Below are 17,477 nucleotides of genomic sequence, written 5' to 3'. Positions count from 1 at the left end.
AGAGAGAGAGAGCAGAGGGAAAACCTTAACATGGAGATGAAGGTAATGAAGTTCTGACTTTTGCTAGGCATTCAAATATAGGTAACGTTTCAAGTTTTCCACAGACATTTATAACATAGCCCAAGATAATTAGAATCTTACAGAATTTTTGGGCCAGTCATCAGGGAGCCACAATTCTCTTTATAGTGATGTAATCTTATGCAAGTTTTATGATATTAGTTGGCTTACTTTCTTCTCTTATAAACTGATAGGCATATTTCTTTTAAAGACTAGAAATAATGTCTATAAAATGGCTAGCATTCCAACCGATGCTAATAGTGTAACTAGGAGCCTGTTGGTAGGAGTTTCCTCAGACACAGAGGTGAGGAAGAGCATAGTGAGTTCCCATTACACATCACCAGCATACAGAGTCTATATGGAATGTGGAAGCAAGTGGACACAAGTACAGAAAAGAGACATTTAAATGGGACTTCGGGAGTGCATTGAGTTTCATGTAAAGTAATGAGTCATTGCAAAAATTGGAACAACTAAGTAAGAAGAAAGTGAGAGTGTGGTCATGGGAATCAGTTTTTTTCAGCAAAAGAATTCTACCCATGCCATGCTGCGTAAGTTAATCAGAAGATAGAAGAGCAACAGCATAACTGTAGTAACAGCTGACACACTCAAGCATAGGAATTAAAGTTAGGATGTTGATTATGGGAAAATAGTACTAAAATAATTCACAAGAACTACAAGCAAGACTGACAAAAATGCAGTTTACTTTATGTGAAGAGGAGTGCAGAGTGGAAACCTGATGCATTTAATTCAAGGTTGTTTTATAAGTCAGCAAGATTATACTGACTATTACCATTGAAGATTGAATCTTCCAGATATGTTAGTTGACCTTAAAATAAGATTAGTGGTATTAGTGAATGTGATATGGTACTGAGATGAGATAGATATTGAGGCATTGTTAAATTTTGAGTTCAGGAGATAATGTTACACATGGCAACACATGATAGATAAAGGGAAATAAATATGAAAAGAAAATAAGGCATTTCAATTGTTTAAATTGAAACAATAGTATGATTTTTCTCAAGAAACAATTATAAACATTTAAAAGTTATAAGCATACTCCAAGAGAAACTATTATTTAATTTGAAAATGGAGGATAGTTTAGCCATATGAGTAGGAAATCAATGAATGGTGGCATATCCTTGAGAGGTTTGTAAGTATATTGCAGCCTATCCCCAACGTCAGACTATGATGAACCCTATGTAACAGTGACAGGTTGCCCTAGCTTGGTGTCTGCTCTTCATTCAGTTTCTACAATAGTATTAAACACATTGTCCTAAGCCCTCAGAAGCTACTATGGATATTGAAGTTTTGATGATATAAACTTCTGGCCTTAATGTTTCCCCCAGGTTTGTGTGTGTGTGTGTGTGTGTGTGTGTGTGTGTGTGTATGTGTGTGCTTTTAATTAAAATTTCCCGGAAACAAAACCCAGAAGTAGCATTTATCAGAAGAGAAACTGGGAAAGAGCCTCAAACTCATTGGTGGGGGTGGCGGGTTTCCTAAACAGAACTCCAGTGGTTCAGGCTCTAAGATCAAATGGGACCTCATGAAACAGAAAAGCTTCTGTAAGGCAAAGGACATAGTCAAAAGGACAAATCGGCAACCTAAAGATTGAGGAAAAAATTTCAATAGCCCCACATCAGATAGAGGACTAATATTCAAAATGGATATTAACAAGGTTAACAAGTTGAAAGGCCCAAGTAAGGGTGCCTCAATCCCACTTGGGAGGGAGAAGGAAGTAATCACCACAGTGGGAGGTGAGTATTGGGGGTAGAGGGAGGCAGGGACCTGGATGAGAAAAGGGGACAGGGAGGGGAAATGGGGAGCATGGTCTAGTCTTGGGGGTGGGGAACAGAAGTGAAGCTCTGAGACATGGAAAGCATTCCAACCAATGCTAATAGTGTGGCCAGAGTTCTGTTGGTAGGAGTGTCTTAAGACACAGAGGTAAGGAGGAGCACAGTGAGTTGCTATTACACGTCACCAGCAGAAAGAATGGAAACAGGCAACCTCCGGAGGTGGTAGGTGGGGGCACCCTCTAGAATGTGCCAGGGACCTGCGAGGAGAAAGACTTTCAGGACTCAAAGGGAGGGACCTTAGACAAAATGCTCAACAGTGAGGAGAGGGAACTTGTTGAGTCCACCTCCAGTAGAAAGAAAGGGCATCAACTAGAGGGATGGAGTTGCCTTCCCACAGAGAAAAACTATGACCCACAGTTGTTCCTTTCCAAAAAAGCTACATGGACAAAAGTGGAGAAGAGTCTGAGGGAAAGGAGGTCCAGTGGCTGGCCCAAATTGGGATCCATCTCTAGGCAAGGTCCAAGACCTGGCACTGTTATTGATGCTGTGGTGTGCTTATAGATAGGAGTGTAGTATGGCTGTCCTCCAAGAGAAGAGGCCCATCAAGCAGCTGAGTCAGATGCATGTATTTACACCCAGCCAATAGACAGAAGTGGGAGACCCCTGTGGTTGAATTAAGAAAAAGTAGGAAGAAGCTGAGAAGGAGGGCAATCCAATAGGAAGATCAGCAGTCTCAACCTACCTAGACCCTTGAAATCTCTCAGACACTGAGCCACCAACCAGGCAGCATACAGTAGCTGATATAAGGCCATTGACGCATGTACAACAGAGGATTGCCTGGTCTGGTCTCAGTGAAAAAAGATGTACCTGACCCTCAAGAATACTTGATGCCCCAAGGTGTGTGGAGGCCTGGTGTGGCAGGGTGGCTGATGACAATCTCTTGGAGACAGAGAAAGAGGAATGGGCTGAGGAACTGTCAGAAGGGAGACTGGGAGGGGGATAATAGTTGAACTGTAAAATAAGATTAAAGATAATTTTTTAAAAAAAAGAATATTGAACAAAAGTAAGGAAAAATCTACTCATTTCCTACAAAAGCAAAATGGTTTTGTATATCCTAAGTTTCTCAGATATCAGCATATATCCACTTAAAAAAATAGGGTTTGCTATGTAAATTAAAACATTTTTTTAAGGAAGCAGGAATCTAGAAATCAAGGATTTAGATTCAGATCATCTTATATTTTGATTTGAATTATTTGCCTCACATGCAAACTAAGTGTTAGATTTACTTCTCTCTGTCATAGCTTCAACAAATATTGCAAATGCAATGTTCTCCCTATTAGTTTATTTTCACTATACAAATATATTATTTGTATTATTTCAAATACATTATGAGCAGCAGTGAATCTTTGCCAGCTATGGAAGTCTTTGTTACCTCAAAGAGTGTTTACTAAAAATGGACAATTGAAATTGTTGCACAATCATCGGCTTAATTTTATTTGTACTGAAATTTAGCCCTCTAAAAAGAAATCATTCTCCTGATGGGTAAGGAGTAAAGTGATTTTGGGCCCATCTGATTTTCCTCTTGAGAATTTGCTTTGTTTTCTTTGTCCACTACTCCTGAAAAAGCTCAGTGGTTTTCAAGAACATCTCATATTTTTGGAGATCATACTATACCAATCTTTCCTCTGGAAGGCACAACACTAGAATTCAGAACTATTCTGCCTGAAGATCAAAGCTATCACAATTTTTTAAGCAACATGTGATAAACAGAAAATAAAATAGAACTCACTGTACTGAAAACCTTTCATCTAAAAAAATGAAGATATTAAAGTCTTGGTGTCATATGTGAGATTTATCCTTCTGAGTACTTGGCCAGTGTGATATTCCTATAAGCTTGGCTGAGGGAGTGGCACTTTTGGGAGATGTGACCTTGTTGGAGTAGGTGTGGCCTTGTGCCTGTGGATGGGCTTTAATACCCTTGTCCTAGCTGCCAGGGAGTTAATATTCTGCTCCTAGCCTTCAAATGAAGATGTAGAACTCTCAGCTCCTTCTATACCATGCCTGCCTGGATGCTTTCATATTCCTATCTTGATGATATTAGACTGAACCTCTGAAACCATAAGCCAGCCCCAATTAAATGTTGTCCTTTATAAGACTTGCTTTTGTTATGGTGTCTGTTCACAGCAGTAAAACCCTAACTAAGACAGGAGTTGGAATCAGGGACAGGGGTATTGCTGTGATAGGCCTGACCATGCTTCTGGAAGAATGTGGATTTGGGGACTTTGGATTTGGAAAGAAGTGGAATGCTTTAAATTGGGTTTAATGGGCTATCCTAGTAGGAGTATGGAAGACTTTATTACTGATATTGATTTGAACCGTGCAGACCTAGCCCAAGAGGGTTCAGTGAGAAGAATTTCAGAATGTGGCCTAGAGACTGTTTTTGTGGAATTTTGGTGAAGAATGTGACTGCTTTTCCCCTTGTCTGAAGAGTCTGCCTGAGTCTAAGGTAAAGAGATTTATATTAATTGCTTTGACAATGGAAGTCTCACAAATGCCCAGCAGAAATTTAGTTCTCTGGTTAAGTCTCATGAAGAAAGTTTTGAACAAGCATAGCAAGCTTAGAAAGAAAAAATATGAAATATATGGTTCAAATGTTAAAGGGGCACCAGGAAGTGAAATGGAGCTGAATCCTATGTTCTAGGAGATAATAGATTAAGAGATTTTGGGGCCAGATTCCAGCCAGCTATATTTAGATCCAGGCATGGTGGTACATACTTTTAATCTCAGAAAACAAAGCCAAACAGATTTCTGAATGCAAGTCCAGCCAGGGACAAAGCAGGTTCTAGGTGAATAAAAGCTTAAATCCAGGCATGGTGGTACATGGTTTTAACCCCAGCATTCTAGTAGACAGAACCATGCAGATCTCTGAATGCAAGGTTGATCTACAGAGCACTTTTCAGGAAAGCCAAGCTTAGGCAGTGAAGGAATTGGAAAAAAGAAAGCTCCTAATAGAATTAAGGAGACCATGTTGCAGTCCCAGCAAGCAGTAGAACATTGTAGTTTTAGCTATGTGGCTTTAGAGTACAAAAGGGACTTCTGGGACAACTGATGCTGGTTAGTTGGAGCTAAGAAATTAGCAATGATTAAGAAGAGATGGTTTTATTGTTATTAACAGCCACCATGACCAAGGCAACTCTTAGGACAGCATTTAATTGGGGCTAGTTTACAGGTTCAGAGGTTCAGTTCATTATCATCAAGGTGGGAACATGGCAACTTCCAGGCAGGCATAGTGCAGGGTCTGCTAAGAGTTCTACATTTTCATCTGAAGGCTGCTTGTAGAATATTTGCTTCCAGGTAGTTAGGACTACGGTGTAATAGCCCATGCCCACAGTGATATACCTACTTCAACAAGGCCACACATCCAAATAGTGCCACTCCCTGGGCCAAGCATATAAAAACCATGACAGCATCAAAACACAATTTACCTATTTCCTTTTATACCAACAATAAAAGTTATTCTCAGATCAAATCAAAGGAACATTCCTTGCAAAGGCAGGCAGCAAATGTAAGTACAAATTAGTGTCTATGGTACTGAGAGTGAGTGAAGGCTTAGCTCTTAGCCATAAACAAGAAATTTTATTGTCCCCTTTAAGAATAACTACATAAGATGGAGAAGAAATAATATAAGAGACGGAAGATAGGAAAAGGGAGTATAAAATGGCACCTCTTGAGCATTACACAGCTGTTTCAGTTGCCAACTCTATGCAACTGTGCTTGCCTAAAGTAAGTGTGCTCAAGACTGGACTTTCAAATAGTCAACCATTGATAGGAGAGGGGATCTAGGAGCCCTGCTACCCTACAACTGAACCAACTAACACCGATAGTTTCCAAGAAGTTGCTAGTCACTGCCATCAGTTGTGCAACACTGATGGGCCAGCCCACCAGGCTCCAGTGGATGTTTCCAACCCCTGGTTATACAGTTGGCCCTGGTGACACTTAATGGGTCCCAGAACAGAACATTAGAGTCTGAAAAGGGGGATTGTAAGGAGAGAAGAAGGTTGGTAGGGGCTAAGGAGGGTGGGGTTGAGAATGATCGGAATGAAATATATACATGCATGAAAATGCTGAAGAGCAAATTTAACTAATAAAGAGAAAATATTAAAATCTGTCGGAAATAAATGAACGTCAGTAACATCTAGCACAGGGCTTTTATTGAAGCAGGCAGCATACCTCTGAGCCCAAGAGAGTTCTGACTGAATTCACATAAATTACCATTGGCGATTGTTTCGCTTGCCTAATTTTTGAGTAGCCTAATAAACATTTTTGCTAGACTTTGTTCTTTTGTTCTTTATTTTACTTTACTATTTATTATTCTATCATACAATGCATCCCAACCATAGCCTCCCTCCTCTACCCCACAATAAATCTGCTGTGGCTGTTGGGCAAAGCCATTAAGCCCTGATGAGTAACTATCCTCGTTAGAATGCAAAGCCAGTAAGGTTGGTTTTCTCCAGAAATCTCTTCCTACTAATAATGTGTACCTTATCAAATGTCACACCCTTCTCTTCAGAATATTATGTATATCACCATAGGCCTCCCTTCCTTTACAAATGAAATGTATCCCTATGCATTATTTAGATTCCTATTCATTATTTTGTTCCACTAAATCTCATCTAGACATACCGAAGTTTTAAAATCATTTTAAGGGAAAAAGAGTTTTACACTGTTTGAAAATCACTACTTCTTTATTAAAAAAGTTTCATTTTCAGAATTATAAGCTACATACTCTATTTAAATTTCCTACTATGTTGCATTGTGAGAAAACAAATTATTTGAGGTTCTATTGGGCTTTCTGCTTTGCAGTGAATGAGCAGCAAAGAATATGATAAGACTTTGCTAGAAGTTAAAGTAGAAAACTAGGGCTTGAGAGCATGGTTGGTTGCACACCACTTGTACACTTGTATGGATATCTGAATTCAACATGCAGAAATAATGTAAAAAATAATTGGGGATAATAGTACATTTTGTAATTCTAGTGCTGAAAAGACTAGAAAGGTATATATAGGGAGATTGGTGGGAATTTAGACTTGCTTCTGAGAATCAATATTAAAGGTTGACTTCTGGCCTCTGCACACATGTGCATGCATGTGCACATATGCTTATGAACACATACACATGTGTACAGGCCTAAATAAGCCTGTACACAAACATGTACACAGATGCAGATGGAGAAAAGAAAATATATATTTGTGAAAACTCAGAAGCATGGGCAGGATGACACCAAAAGGAGCTACCCAGAAAAAAATTAAAAACAGAAAGCCACAGGGATGACTGTACACTTGTTTGTCACATTGTCCTTGTCAATGCTCATATTTTCATTTCGCACTACTTGAGTGTCTAGGGATAATTTCCCTATACTTTGCATATGGTGGCACTTATCTCAAACAATTCATATTGATAAATAGTAAATGAATCATGCAAGTTCAGACATAGATTAGTTTTGGGGGAGAAAAATCCATGGATGTTTGCATTCACTGTCACTCAGACTATTAGAGATCAAACTGTTCACTTGGCTTGCAATCCATCAACAGGACTTTGCTTGCTACTGAAGTACATGGAGTTTTGTGTGGGCCTTCATTGCTCATCATGACAATATACTTTCTATTCAGTCTTCAGTCTCTTACCCTACAGTTATTACATTTTTATGTTTAAAATTCATGATTTTCTACAAACTGATACCTATGCCATGATTCAGTTTTACTGCCTTACATGTCGTCAGTCTTGGTAATGTTTCCTAATATTTCATAATTCAATGCTTCCACCTCATCTTCTTAAAATGAAATTAAAGGAAATTTCAAGGGAAGATTCTTTGTACAGTACCTGAATAAGGTAAGTGTTTTCCTATACTCTCTTTGTACTTGGCTTACTTCAACTTACCAATGCACAAAGGTGAACTGTTTCACTTTCCAATCCTGAAATTTAGGCTCAAGAGAACTATACCAAGGGAAAATATGAAGAATTATTTACCACTGTAGTCCCTGAGTTTTAACATCAAGTCTAACTTACAGCAGGTAACTTTTCTTGTTGTTGGAAAATTAAACAAATTCTGTGTGGCATTTTCCTTTGACTTATTTGAAAAATCTGTTGCTTTCATGTTCTTAAACATAGCTCAGAGTTATTGCCATTATTTTGTGTGAATGTGTGTGATTTTTTTTGTCCTGAAATAGTGAAAGTAGAATTTTGTGTGTGTGTTGTGTATCTAAAGTACTTGGGACATTGTGTGACCCTTCATTTCATTTCTCATCACTGTAATACACATTCAATCCAGACTTCAGTATCTTACTCCACAGTTAGTACATTTTTATGTGGAAAATTCATGATTTTGACAAACTGCTTCCTATGTTATGATTCATTTTTACTGTCTTACATGTCTCCTTACATGAGCATGTATGTATATATATGTAGGTGTGTATATATGTATATGTTATAAATGTATGTGTATATGTGTGCATATGTGTATAAATGTTCACTTTCCAACCCTGAAATTTAGGCTCATGAATGTGTATATGTGTATTTGTATATATGTATATATGTATACATGTATATATATGTATATATGTAATCACATTGTACTAACAATATAAAAATCTCATTTACTTGAAATAACATAGTTTTTTGCTTAATCACTACTTTAGTTGCTCTTCTCTCTGATTATATTTCAAGTAATAACGGAAGATTGGCAGATATGGATGCATAGATAAGGTTATTCAAACACAGCTCTCTGAATGATCTCATTTTCTTTATTAAAGGAACCACAAAAACATATGACCATTTTAGAATGTGAGGATACTTATAAGAAGGCCAGATCATAAGCAAATGGACTAGATGCATTAGGACCTGATCTTTGAATTCCCATCCTCCATGTCTGTGAAAAATGTGTTTGCATTTAGAAGATGTAAATGTTGCTTTTCTTTTCCAGATGTATTTTTTGTCTAGGAGGCTTATTGATGAATAAGCCCACCCTTTTTGATTCTTTTTCAAACTCTTGGCAGACTGGTTCAGCTTAGCTGTTCTGGCTCAAACTTTTGCCCTAAGCTGACTGGTTCACACTGGCTTCTTTGGCTTCTCACTTAATTGTTCTGCTTGGAAATCCTGCCTCTGAATTCCACTAACTGATCTGCACTCATTGAACAAACTAAATGCAACTGAACAGAAAATAACTATGTGAACTCAACTGCATTCGACTGAACTACATGGACTCCACTGAACAGAACTCAACTGAACTCCACTGTATTGTCTGAACTCAATGAACTTTATTCACTGAATTACCCTCCCTGGGCTGCTCTAAAGTGGTTTCTCTTTCTTGTCTGTTCTCATGAGAGTTGGCCATATCCTATATCTGACTCATTCTGTCAAATCTTTCTCTGATTTGTCACTTTGCCTGCCTCTCAATTAGATATCATTTTCAAACATGGTTGCTTCGTTTTACAAACTAAACTTACCTTCACTGTTTGGGAATACAAGTGTGTGTCAATGGCTAGTCTGCATTCCAGCAAGATCACACAGACATTGAAGGTCTCTAGATGTGATCCCTTGCCAGAGTAACCATGTTGCGATGTTAAAATTCCTCTACAACAAGATATCTTGATTGTGGTATTTTGTTTCAGTGGCCCTGAGTAAATTTAGGTGTCTTGGTATTTGTGAGATGAAGAGAATTGAATTCTTAAAGTGGCTGCACATGATGTAACAATCCTTATCAATCTCTGTGTTTCCATTGTGTTCATGTAAAAATAAGAAATTTAAATAAAATTATATTATTTTCCTCTCCCTATTCTCTCTAATTTCTTCTATTTCCTTCTCCCTTTGAAATTCATATCTTTATTATTATTCCATATATTATATGAATATAATGGATAAATGCAACCTGCTAAATCATTTTAGTGTTTCTTGTATATATATATATATATATATATACATATATATACTAATATATATATTGTATATATATACAAATATATATATATATATATTATAGGTTGGCCAGTTGAGATTGTATAAACAGCTATGTCCTCATCTCTGAAGAAGACTAATTCTCCCTCTCTCCACATTCCTTAATTGGCTGTTGCTTTTATTTAGTTATGGGACATGTGTATTTTTCCCTATCTGCTCTGCCATATAAAGAAGACTCAGTCTTTCAAAAGACTTCTTGGACTTCTGTTTCTCACAAAATTTCTGTCCACTCTTTCATCATGGTCCTTTCAGTCTGAGGTGTAGAAGTTGTATTGTAAATGTTACTCAGTGGGGATCCCTGATAAGTTGTGGAATTTTGACTAGTTCCTGTCTGCTGTAAGCAAAAACTACTAGAATGAAAGATGGGAGGTACACTTATTTTTGTATATAAGGATAAACATCTAGAATATATTCAGGAATTAAAGAAGTTTATGAAAGTGGCCATAATGGTTCTCCTATGAGATTTATGACCTGAGTAGCCATGGGTGACTGGCTAGGTTTTCAATATCTTTATTTCCCTTCTACTGAACAGGCTTTATGTCTAATTAGACTGCTGTCAGTTTCAGCTGAGTTATAAGCATCACTGTAACACCTGTTAAGGGTGCATACTATACTGATCATTGTGGTTAATAGGATAGGGAGGAGTATTGGATGATTTCTGTGGTTGCAGATAGCATAACACCTTCAGGTCCAAGCAACATTATCACGTAGGGTGGAGGTTTTGGATAAGATCCAGACTGACCCCTGAGTTCTCTGTTCAAAGTCTATGGACTCTTGTGCAACAGTGATTCACTTTCAGCTTCTAGGAGATAAGTAAAGGCAACTGTAAAAGCCCATATTGTCTGGAGATTCTCTTGGACTCCTCTGATCAACAACACAAAAAAGTGCTTTTTTCATGCCTGGCACAAGATTTTTGTTAGTCTATGATTCTTGGGGGGGAATTAACCCCCAAGTGGCATATTTCAAACTATACATACTATGTATACACACATATAGTTTTAACTAAGTACAAATTGATACAATTCTTTATGAATTTTTCAAGCATGTTTATTGTTATTTATCCTTTCCCCCTCTTTCTCCTTTGGATTGACTTCTCTAACCACTTTATAAGATCCTCACCCTACTTTTTCCATTTCTGACTTGTCCTTCTGTACCTGTCCCTTGCATTGCTCTGGCCCCTGGCCCCAATTCATATGCCTGGTTTCTATTTTTTACTTCGGGTTACAGCTATGACATCTGAAAATTCATAGAAGAGACATACATATGAGAGAGAACATGTTGTTTTGTCTTCTCAATCTTCATTAAGTATTTTTTTTCTATTTCTATTCATGTTCTGCAGATTTTATGATTAAATTTTTTCCCTTCTTCGGAACAATATACGATTATGTATATTTAACACATTTTCATTTCTCATTCATCTGATAAAGAATGTTTATATTTTTTTTCTTTCATACTTCTTTCGACTAAAGTAGGAATAAGCATGGCTGAGCCATTGTCTGTGGAGTAGGAGCTCAAGTTCTTTGGGCATATGCCAAGAAGTAGTATAACAATATCATATCATAACAAGGATGGTGAGAATGACTCAGTAGATAATGTGCTTGCCTTGCAAGCTGGAAGACCTAAGTTTATATCCCTAGAACCCACGTAAAACTGAAGTCAGCAGGACATAAATAATCTCAGTATTCTTGTGACAAGATAGGAAGAGAAAACAGGAGACTCTCCAGAAGATCACACCCTATACAATCATGACCTTCAAAAAACCGCTCAAAACAAGGTAGAACAGGAAGATACACACACGCACACACGCTTTAAAGAAAGAAAACAAAACAAACAAAAAAGTAGAGGAAGGAAACTTACCTAGAAAATTCTCCTGAGCATGTAATACACTTTACTTGCAAATATACATTTTATCTTAATTTTTCAAAGGGTGCCTCAAGTACAAAGGTCTCTCATGTATATGACTTGACTTTTTGACTGCCTTATGAAACATAGAACCACACCAATGAAAGAATAAGTGAATGCATGTTCACAGCTATTGTTGTTGCAGCAAGTATTCTGTCTTCTACCTTCATTTATTGTTCAAGTTGCTTCAGCAATTTGCTATTTGCTTTATGTTCATTGTATTTTGAATTTTAAATATTTTAAATAAATAAAAAGTGTTTGGCTTATAATCCAAGAATATTATTTTAACTCCTGAAATTTGAAACTGAATTATATGAAGCCATTGTGACCTTCTAAATGGTGGAACCAACTTTTTTTTTCATTATTTCTACTTTATTTTGCCTTGAAAACATTAGGTCTGAAAATAGCCCAATTTCTTCAGAGCAAGGCCATAGTTTTCAAAGGGGATAGAGTTCACATCCTTGTGAGTCTTTCTTTATATTACCATACAAAGCTTCCAAATGCAATGTCAAAAAGTGTCATCTTAGAGAAAATTAAGCATTTGAAAATTGAGTTGTAAAACTGTTATGAAACAGAGGAAAAGATTATCATTTTTGCACCTTTAGATAGTAAAATAATGAAATAATGAAATAAACTGTATTCTCTAAAGTTCTTTATGACAAAAAGTGATGAAAGAGCCATTGTTGTAGAGATGTTTCAGGATAGTAAAATTGAGGCATATTTTAAAAATAAATACACTAAAAAGAGAAACACAGTTTGCTATTTCATATCTCTCTCAAAGCATTCTATTTGTCACTGGTACAAATAAAAATAGATGAAGAATATCAAAAATAAAATGAAGTGTTTATTATAAAAGGAGGAACCAAAATACAATATGAACATTTGAAAGATATCATGTTAATGTATTAGTGACAAATATTTGACAGAAGCACAGACAGCTATGAAAGAGGAGACACAGAATTTTGGACTCATATTTAGGTGATATATAAGACTATGTAAAAATGGGTAAAGTGTTCATGCTATGGCTCAAATTACTGAATTATTATCTCAAAGAAATAAGTTCATTTAGGGGCAAGATACTTTAGAATCTAGAGTCTCTCTGAGTCCAGTGAACAGTAGATATAAGCGTCTAAAATTTGTGAATTACTTAGTCTGTATCAGTCACTCATAGAAATGATACAGAACAGATGTTATTAGTAGATGACACTTAACAAAAAGAGGCAATGCTTTGAAAGAAGGAACTTGTTCATTGATTGAGGATTATATTCTTCTGAATGAATGATTTTGTATGTGTACATGTGTGTGAAGCACATTCATGAAGATTACAAGTAGAAAGTCTTTGATAAAGAGACAAAAGAGAGTCTGAAAGTAAAAGAAACTGAAGAGCCAGATGTACCTTTCTAAGTGGCACTGGGGGAAAAGACCAGTAAGGCATCAGTTAGGAAAAGACCTATTTGTTGCAGTCAATTAATTTCTGTAAAAAATCAATGCAAGAACCTGTAGCACAATTGTTGCCAGTAAAGGTGAGTGTTCAGGACAAGTTTATTTAACAAAAGAAAGAAGAAAAATTTAAGTCAGTAAATATTTCTTTTTCCTGATTAAAATGACCACAAATCCAAAATCTTCAGGAAAAATATCTATATCAGAAAGGTTTTATGTGATTCTCATTTGTACTATAACTAAAGGGACAACTTCAAAGTACTTTATGACAAAAAGTGATGAAAGAGCTATTGCTGAAGAGAAAGTTCAAGATAATAAAGTTGAGACGTATTTTAAAATAAATACACTAAAGAGAGAAACACATTTTGCTCTTACATGTCTCTCTCAAAACACGGAAAAGTAACCGTGAGTAGTTAGCAGTCGGTTAGTGGTGTTACTTGTGGTCGTCCCTGAAATGAACCGAGGGCACTTCTGGCCTCATTCCGCAGTAGGTGAATCTTCTTCCTCTCAGAAGAGCCAGTCTTCTCTTGAGTCTTTCCCTTGTTGCTATGGTATGTGTTGTTGAGTTCACGCTATGCCACTAGCTCACAAAAAGCCAAGTGAGATCCTAAGCATTGCATATATGCTTCTCTGGTCTGGTCCAAGTCTCAATAGTACATACAAGAAATCTTTTAAAGTACTGGGTGCCGCAAACCGTGGGCTGTTTCCATGATTTTAGTAAGATAAAGATGATCATGAGGACCACAGTCCCACCATGGAATAATTTTTATGCCTTCCCTCACTTCCACCAATAATAATTTCTATATTATGGACATCTCCTTATCTTCCCCATGCTCCCTTACTTTCCTATATAAGGAATTGAACTTAGAACCCAATCAAATTAAGCAGAAGTACTCTACAACCTACCTGTATGTCCAGCCCTCTTCTTACTTTTTTAAAATCTTTGACAGTGTCATCTTAAAATTCTAGGCTGTCCTTCAATTTATTCTGCAACACACACAGGTTCAAGGTATATGATCCTCTTCCTCATCCTACTGACTAGCTGAAGTTATAAGCATGTAAAATTAGGACTGATTATGTCTTTTAAAAAAAACAAAATACAATCTTACTTAACTGAAACATAAAATTCTGTTTGTTCACAGTATAACATCAGGTAGCAATATGAAGCTTGGTGTTAGAAAGAATGTTGAACACCCAGAAAATGCCCATCTGCAAGAAGTCAGAGCAGCACTAAGATGAGCAAGTTTGTGCTAGAGAGAAGGGAGAGAAAGAGAATTATGTGCACAGTGAAGAGAGGCAGAACTGGAGATCTGAGGGTAGTAAATTACAGCCTGATGTGGGTAACCTGTACTGCTGCTACTAGAGGCTATGGTGGTGTTCTGTCCTGTGTTGCCACCAATGATCAGGTCTGAGTTTGTGGCCCTGCAGCAGTAGGGATATGTGTCTATGTCCATGGCCCATGATACCACCAAAAGCCATACTCTGGGCCACTGCCTGGGGCCATGTTGGCCCTACCTGCTATTGGATGCAGCCTTCAGGAAAGCTGGCCCTGCCCTTCATGAGGGTAGGGGATAGTGCTGCAGAACTGGCAAAGGGTGACTGGAAAGCTGACAAACTCAGCTACAACCCAGGCCCGGATCCAGGGCTTTGAGTTAGCAGACCCCAACATTTACCCAATCTATGAACAGCTAGAGCATTTGAAGGGGTCAGTTCTGGAGAAGCAAAGCTGTAGAATCTCCATGACATGGGGCAACAAAAGGATATCTCAGAGAAGTCTTAGCAAGGATCATAGTATAGCAGAAGCCAGAGGCCTTGGACAGTACCAATGACTCATTACAGTGACTATTTGCAAGCTGTTTGGGCAAAAGGGTATAATATGTGGCACACTGCAGCTCCTATGGTGAGATTTTTTATTTTTATTTCTTTAATTTTATTTTTTGTTTTCTTTTGGCAAGGGTATTGCAAAGGGTAGAAGGCAGATATGGAGGGATGGAGAGATGAAAGGGGTTCATAAAGTAAAATGCACAAAGAATCAATTAAAAAGTTTTAGAAGAACAAAAACAAAACTTATTTGGTTTCCATAAATACCATTCCTGTCAAATAATTCTTTTCACAGTACAATCTGCTTATGCTCCTATCTACTTTATAAGAATAGATGACTAAATCATTTTCTATAGATATCAATGTAGATTTTTATATAAGGTTTCCACACCCTATGTAAATGGTAAATACCTCTAAACACAATGGTGTATCAGCAAATACCATGTCAAAATAAATAATGGTTCCTCAAAAAAAAAAATACTCTTTTGCCATATTTTAGGATTGAATTAGAAGTGAGAAATGTGAAGATATGTTGACCTATATTTAAAGACCTGTGAATGTAGTACTAAGAGTTCGTCAGTCATTTCCACTTTCTGCTACCATTTACTAGGAAATGAAAGCGCAACGCTCAGCTTAATTCTTGGATATAGAGGATATTTTCAAAAGCCCAGTACTTTAGATGCTAGGTGAATTGAATGATTTGTTTTTAATGTGTGCCTTCCCTTCCTCATAATGAAACAAACTCAATGAGTTTTGAGTTGATTAATGGACAATAGTGTAACACATGAGGAAGACTGCAATCTCTATACAGATATGGGAATGTGGGTTCTTGGTATTCAAATGGATAAAATATATATATGCAACTTTAACTATTTCCCTGACTGTCAAAACTTCCTAATCCCAGGTAGAAGGTAACAGCTGGGGGCCCATAGCTGCTGTCAAAGGCGGGTTTTATTATTTGTGTAGATGTTGGAACCCATGTGTTAACAATCTCCCACAGATAGTCATAAGTTGAAACATTGGCCCCAGCTGGTGACAATATTTATGTAGGTTTTGGGTGTACTTCATTTGGAGTGGCCTATAAAAATGTAGGCATTAGAGAAATGTGTAGAGAGAATCTCTTTTAAGCATCGTCTGTCAATAGAAAAGCCAATGGCCAATGAGCAGAGGCAGAAAATATGAGGTGGGACACTGGCAGGAAGAGAGAGTATTGTGGCAAATAGCAAGAGTATAAAAGGGAGATGCGGCTATTGTGAAGAGTGTTGTTTGCCTAATTTCTTTCTCAGCCTGTTTATCCTCTGAGTAGAGGAAGGCTACTGAGTTGTGTGAGTTAATTTTATATCCAGTCAATTTATTGAAGTTATTTATCAGGTTTAGGACTTTGATGGTGGAATTTTGGGGCTCAATTAAGAATACTATCATATCATCTACAAATAGTGACTTCTTCCTTTCCAACTTGTATCCCTTTGACCTTTAGAGCTCCCAGGGACTAAACCACCAACCAACCAAGGAGTACACATGGAAGGTCCCATGGCTCCAGCTGCATATGTAGCAGAGGATGGCCTTGTAGGGCCATCAATGGAAGAAGAGGCTGTTGCTCCTGTGAAGGCTCAATGTCCCAGTGTGGGGAAATGTGAAGGTGGGGAGGTGGGAGTGGATGGGAGGGTGAAAACTCTTATAGAAGCAGGGGGAGGAGGAGGAGATAGGGGGTTCCCAGGGGAGGATCAGGAAAAGGGATGTTTGAAATGTAAATAAAAAAATAACCAATGAAAGAGAGAGAGACAGAGAGAGAGAGAGAGAGAGAGAGAGAGAGAGAGAGAGAGAGAGAGAGAGAGAGAGAGAAAGAGAGAGAGAGAGAGAGAGGAGAGCCTCAAGAAACACAGTGAGGACGAGATGGACATAAGCCACCAGGGAGATTCTGAGGAGACTCAAAGAAAGAAGTGGTCCAGGACTAAAAGAGAGATAACTAACCACATCATAGACACAGAATAGTTTAAATGGATAAATAACTTAAGAGCTAGTCAGGGAAAGAGCCAAAGCTTGTAGCCTAGGCATTTAATAATAACTAATTAGTCTCAGAGCCGTTGTTCCAGGAGCAGGACTGGGAAGGAAAAAACTGTTTTCCAGAAATGTTTTGGGAGAGTCTGCCTTACCTTTGGCCTGCCTCCACTACATTTATCCCCTTCCTGCCCATTATGATGTAATTTGTTCTGTACTACTATGTCCTCCCTGCCACTATAAACTGTGTCCTCTGTAATCATGAGATAAGCAATCTCTTCCTGAAAGTTATTTATGTCAGATGTTTTGTCCAAATGATAAGTCAGACAAAACAGAAGGCTTGGCCACTTAGTAGCTGGAAAAGCTACCAGAGTTTTGGATCAGAGGAAGAATTTATGTTGTCCCTTCCACAATGCTTGGGTCTAGTAGACAGAGCTATGAACCCAAGGGCCATAA

At 37.6% G+C, this 17,477-nt stretch overlaps 1 long non-coding RNA gene across 1 annotated transcript in view; it reads left to right on the top strand.

Annotated features, from left to right (window-relative positions):
- Nucleotides 1-16,532, top strand: part of LOC116097496 — a 63,310-nt gene extending 46,778 nt beyond the window's left edge. Inside the window, exons 2-4 of the long non-coding RNA XR_004121448.1 lie at nt 4,234-4,356; nt 7,834-7,921; nt 16,501-16,532. This is a non-coding gene — a long non-coding RNA (uncharacterized LOC116097496). The remainder of the gene's footprint in view (nt 1-4,233; nt 4,357-7,833; nt 7,922-16,500) is intronic.
- The last annotated feature ends 945 nt before the right edge of the window (nt 16,533-17,477 follow it).

Source organism: Mastomys coucha, unplaced genomic scaffold (assembly GCF_008632895.1).
Source record: "Mastomys coucha isolate ucsf_1 unplaced genomic scaffold, UCSF_Mcou_1 pScaffold19, whole genome shotgun sequence".
Taxonomy (NCBI): domain Eukaryota; kingdom Metazoa; phylum Chordata; class Mammalia; order Rodentia; family Muridae; genus Mastomys; species Mastomys coucha.
This window is presented reverse-complemented; position numbering and strand designations above follow the sequence as displayed.